This window comes from Puma concolor, chromosome D4 (genome assembly GCF_028749965.1).
Source record: "Puma concolor isolate L17-30 chromosome D4, mPumCon1.1.hap2, whole genome shotgun sequence".
NCBI lineage: Eukaryota > Metazoa > Chordata > Mammalia > Carnivora > Felidae > Puma > Puma concolor.
In genome coordinates this window covers 90,040,432-90,045,689 of record NC_141679.1, presented here as the reverse complement: position 1 = coordinate 90,045,689, position 5,258 = coordinate 90,040,432, and the positions used below count along the sequence as shown (strand labels likewise).

Genomic DNA, 5,258 nt, shown 5'->3' with positions numbered 1-5,258 from the left:
TAGAGCAGAGTCTCTGAAGTGATGCGCTAGTACCCTGGGGAGGATGCCAGCTGGTCCACTGGGGCGCGAGGGGAAAATAGTTTCCTTCTATTTATGCTTATCTTTATTCTTTAAAAAAAAATCAGAGAGATAGACTTTACTCATACGTATGGTACAGATTGACCCTGGTGCCTTCACTCAGCTGAGGACCAGTCTGCATAATACATATTAGTAAAATGTCATGCGCTGTGGGTTTTGTTTTGTTTTTTTAGAATAAACATAAATAGAGGCGCCTGGGTGGCTCCGTCGGTTAAGCGTCAGACTGCAGCTCAGGTCATGATCTCACGGTTCGTGGGTTCAAGGCCCCTGTCGGGCTCTGTGCTGACAGCTGGGAGCCTGGAGCCCGCTTCGGAATCTGTGTCTCCCTCGCTCTCTGCCCCTCCTCTGCTGACGCTCTGTGTGTCTCTCTCCCAAAAATAAATAAACATTAAAAAAATTTTTTTAATAGAATAAACATAAATAGAAGGTGTCACGTGCAGTGCTTGGATAAGTGGATCAGCGCAGTAAGTTTGGTTTTAATTAAACTGGCTCTCACAGTATGGACAGGTGGTTTTAAAAGATTCCTACAAAGAAGGGTTGAGGGACAGACACCCACCTTCGATACCGCCGCCTCCGCCTTATTGCCCCAGGCTCCCTCACGCAGGCGCACCAGCTCTCCTTCAGAGTGGAAGGCGGGGCCTTGTGGCCACACCCCTTCCCTTTTCCCCGCCTTCCTTGTTTCTCCTGGAGGCGCCATTGGCTGCTTCACCTTGCGATTCGGCGAGCCCCCGGGGTCGGTGAGACGCGATTGGACGGAGTTGCCGCCTCTCGCCCGGTGGCCAGCCTCGATTGGCCGAAGTGCTGCGGGGGGGCAGGATTTGCCAAATTACGTCTAGGAGGCTGCCACCCCAGGGGTCTGCTGGCGCCCGAGGGCGGCTCTCGCTTCCGGGTGCTAGTTCCTGGGTGGCGCGCGGCGATCCCCAGGCCCCAGGGGTCTGGGAGCCGGTCAGGTGGAGAGGCCTGAGGCATGAGGGGCTAAGAGGGCTAGCAGGAGAGGCGGGGTGTGGCCGCCGGCCCGCGAAGGACCGAGATGCCGGCTGGACCTCTGGTGGAGGACATGCGATGACGCCAGGTGGCGTGGTCGACACGGGACACCTAGCAAGGTCCCCGGGCTTGCCACCGGGCCTGGGAAGCCTAAGGGTTCGGAAGCCGGGATCGGAGGCTTCTGCTCCAGCAGATAGATGCACAGCACCCGTCAGGAGCAGTTGCAGGAAACTGAATCTGACCGAGCAGGTGGAGAGCTTCTGGAGCACACAGAGGTCCGGGAGCAAGGGAACTGGACGAAACACAGCAAAAAGCTGATTGCTGGCAGCGAGCCTCTCAGCGCTCAGACTCCTCTCAAGAGGCAAGTGGTTGGCGGCGGGGGGGGGGGGGGGGGGGGGTGGGGAAGGAGGATTGAGGACATTTGGCCAAGGGGGAAAGATCCAGGAGAAACGTGACCAGCGGAAATCTGCGCACAGGTGCTTCTGTCAGAAGCTCCGTGGCCTGTGGGCGAATAAACCCTGCCCCGGACATAACTGTGGTGGAGGAAGAAAGAACATCTGGGGGAATGAGCTTGTCTTGCATAGATCGTCCTGAAGTTATTGAAGAAGTTACACGAAAGACTCGCAAGAAATCCATCACTACAAAAAGCCAAAAAATGTTTTCCTGCACCAAGATTGTTATCTGTGAGATGCCCGAGGCCCAGGAGAGATCAGACGGACTTTCTGAGAGGAGGTTCTCCTGCAGGCCTATGGGAGGTGCTTCGTCACTCAGGGGGTCCTTGCTGCATGACAAAGACAGGTAGTGGCAAAAATGGCAACAGCAACAGCCAGAAAATTGGGCAGTTTCCATGTTAATGGAAAGATAATAGGAGATCCTACGCGTGATGCCACCTGATTGTATTCAATAAGCTGAAGCTTGCTTTTGGAAGTGAAAATCCCTGCAAAGACCACACTCTGCTTATGGCTTGTTGAACGAGGGTAACAGACCCTGAAAAAGACGTAATGATACTAAGAAGTGAAGTCCCCCTGGGTCAGTCCCTTGCATGATCGAATCTCCAAGAGACCCCTGGAAACAGGGAGGCTTACGCGTATAAAGGGGTGCCACATAGGGCGACCTGAACAGCATTCTTCCTTAGAGTCGACTTGACGACATTCCCAAGTCAGGTCATTAAGAGCATTCCAGATCACTTAAATGTTCTAGGGTGGTGAAAACACACAAGATTATTCTGCCAGCAGAGGATTACCCAAAAATGACCCGGAATTTTTACTTAGGTCAAGTTGCTAAATAAAAAGTGCATTGTGTTCTTCAGAACCAGCAGGGGGGAATCCACATTGAAATAGTAATAATCATAATTAGTACTAACGACACAAATAGTTACTCCTCTCCATGTGCACCCAGGCGCTTTGCAAGTGCTTTGCATGCTTTAGTTTGTTAAGTCCTTACGACAATCCTATGAAGCAGATACTCTGGTCACTCCCACTTTAGAAAAGAGGAAACCACCATTTGCGCAGCAGGTAAATGACATAGCAAGGGTTTGAACTTAGCAACCGGCCATGGAACCTCCCCTTTCCACTGTTAGGCTACACCACCTCCCCAAGATGGCACACAGGGCTATGCTCCGGCAAAGAACGATGGTCCCTTTATGCCCTGGCACGTTTTGTGTAATTGCAATAGGACAAGTAAAAATATCAGTATTTGCCTTCTCAAAATGGATCCAGTAAGAAGATTATTGACAGTAATGGATGAGAAAGATTATAAATGTAAGGGTTTTTAATCCCACGAACTCTGTCCCTCCTGACCGGTTAATTGGTGCTCAGTTACAACACAATTTGTGAATATGATCGGCTCTTTCAAAACAGTGTCTTAAGAAGAATACGAATTATTTGCCATAAGTTAGCTTTCCAGATCCCCAAAATGGGCCCTTTAAAATCCCAAAGTTTTTTTGTGTTTCAAATGACAATCTTATTTATTTATTTATTCTTTTTTATGTTTATTTATTTTACAGAGAGCATGCCAGTGAGGGAGGGGCAGAGAGAGAGGGAGACAGAGGATCCAAAGCAGGCTCTGCACTGAGAGCACAGAGCCCGATGTGGGGCTCGAGCTCACAAACTGTGAGATCATGACTTGAGCCGAAGTCTGACGCTTAACCGACTGACCCACCCAGGTACTCGAAATAGCAATCTTTTTTTTTTTTTTAAATTTTTTTTAACGTTTATTTATTTTTCAGAGAGAAACAAAGCGTGAGTGGGGTCGGGGCAGAGAGAGAGAGGGAGACAAAGAATCTGAAGCAAGCTGCAGGCTCCAGGCTGTCAGCACAGAGCCTGACGTGGGGCTCGAACTCATGAACCATGAGATCATGACCTGAACAGAAGTCGGACACTTAATCGACTGAGCCCCACCAGGTGCCCCATAGCAATCTTATTTTTTTTTAATCTTAAAAAAATGTTTTAATGTTTATTTTTGAGAGAGAGAGAAAGAGAGAGAGAGACAGGGGACAAGTGGGGATGGGGCAGAGAGAGAGGGAGACACAGAATCCAAAGCAGGCTCCAGGCTATGAATTGTCATCACAGAGCCCAACTTGGGGCTTGAACTCACAAATGGTGAGATAGTGAGTTGAGCCAAAGTCTGACGCTTAACCGACTGAGCCACCCAGGCACCCCTAAAATCTTTAAATAGAGAATCTTGGATGCAGTTAACCTTCTCTTGATCACTTAGCACTATTATTAATATTTATTATCATTCTGTGCCTTAATAGAATTCTGTCTTATTTTTTAGATTACTGTTACCTTAATATCAGGCTGCCAGATTTGTGGCCATAGTCTGTCTCAAATAATACTTTTCTCCAGCCCTAGTCTCTTCACCCTTATCCCCATCAGTATGGCTGATAAAATGCTTTGGGCTGAGAAATCAAATAAGTTTGTCATGAATTGTATTTCTAAAAGATTATAATTTAGCATAAGATCTTTGTGACAGTGATTTCTTGCCCCCAGAGATCTTTTTTCCCCCTTTACTTCTGGTTTAAGAATATGGTATTTTAGGGGTGCCTGGGTGGCTCAGTCGGTTAAGCGGCTGACTTCGGCTCAGGTCATGATCTCGCGGTCCGTGAGTTCAAGCCCCGCGTCAGGCTCTGTGCTGACAGCTCAGAGCCTGGAGCCTGCTTTGGATTCTGTGTCTCCCTCTCTCTCTGCCCCTCCCTCTCTCCCCCCCACCTCTCTCAAAAATGAATAAACATTAAATCATTTTTTTTTAAAGCAAAAGAGAGTGCCATTTGCATGTGGCATAACTGATGGGTGGCAAACCTCTACTGGGTACCCGTCTGTTAGTTTAGACACAAGTACCTCGTGGGTTGTGGTGCTATTATGCACAGTACTTTTTACAATTCAATGTCCAGGGCTCAGTACTGGGGTAGCAGCCAGCCCCCGTGAAGGCCGTCAGCGATTCGCTTTCCTGCTTTCCATTCCCTCGAGTGGTTAGTGCCCTTACACCCTGCGTAGAACTGACCTATGCAGCCAGCGGGATATGACAGAAACGACAGACTGTGACTTCCAAGGTTCAATCGTAAAGCATAAAATGTTACAGCTTCTGCCCTGCTCTCTCTTGGTGATGAGGACATCAAGGGAAGTGGGTCCTCCTAGGTCCAGTCAACCCATCAGGTGACAACGCAGCTCCAGCCAACATCTTGACTGCAACCTCGTGACAGATCCTCAGCCCCATTTCTGTATTCCTGACCCATAGAAACCACGTGAAATCATAAAAGTTTGTTGTTTCAGGAAGCTAAGTGTTAGGATGGCTTTGTTACTCAGCAGTGGGGAGCTAATGCAGTTAGCATACAGAAGCACAACTGACTCGTGTATACTGACCTTATATTTTGTAACCCTGCTAGACTCACAAGTTCTAGTAACTTCCTTGTAGATTCTTTGGGATCTTTCTTTCTTTCTTTCTTTCTTTTTCTTTTTCTTTTCTTTTCTTTTTTTTTAACGTTTGTTATTTTTGAGAGACAGAGCGTGAGCAGGGGAGGGGCAGAGAGAGAGGGAGACACAGAATCCCAAGCAGGCTCGAGGCTCTGAGCTGTCAGCACAGAGCCCAAGGCAGGGCTGGAACCCCCTGAACCATGAGATCATGACCTGGGCCAAAGTGAGATCATGACCTGAGCCAAAGCGGGATGCCTAACCGACTGAGCCACACAGGCGCCCCCA

At 48.6% G+C, this 5,258-nt stretch overlaps 1 long non-coding RNA gene across 1 annotated transcript; it reads left to right on the top strand.

Annotated features, from left to right (window-relative positions):
• The first annotated feature begins 1,469 nt into the window (after positions 1–1,469).
• Positions 1,470–4,835, top strand: LOC147575110 (uncharacterized). The gene is made up of 2 exons (XR_015243144.1): positions 1,470–3,226; positions 4,454–4,835. It is a non-coding gene; the product is annotated as an uncharacterized LOC147575110 (long non-coding RNA).
• The last annotated feature ends 423 nt before the right edge of the window (positions 4,836–5,258 follow it).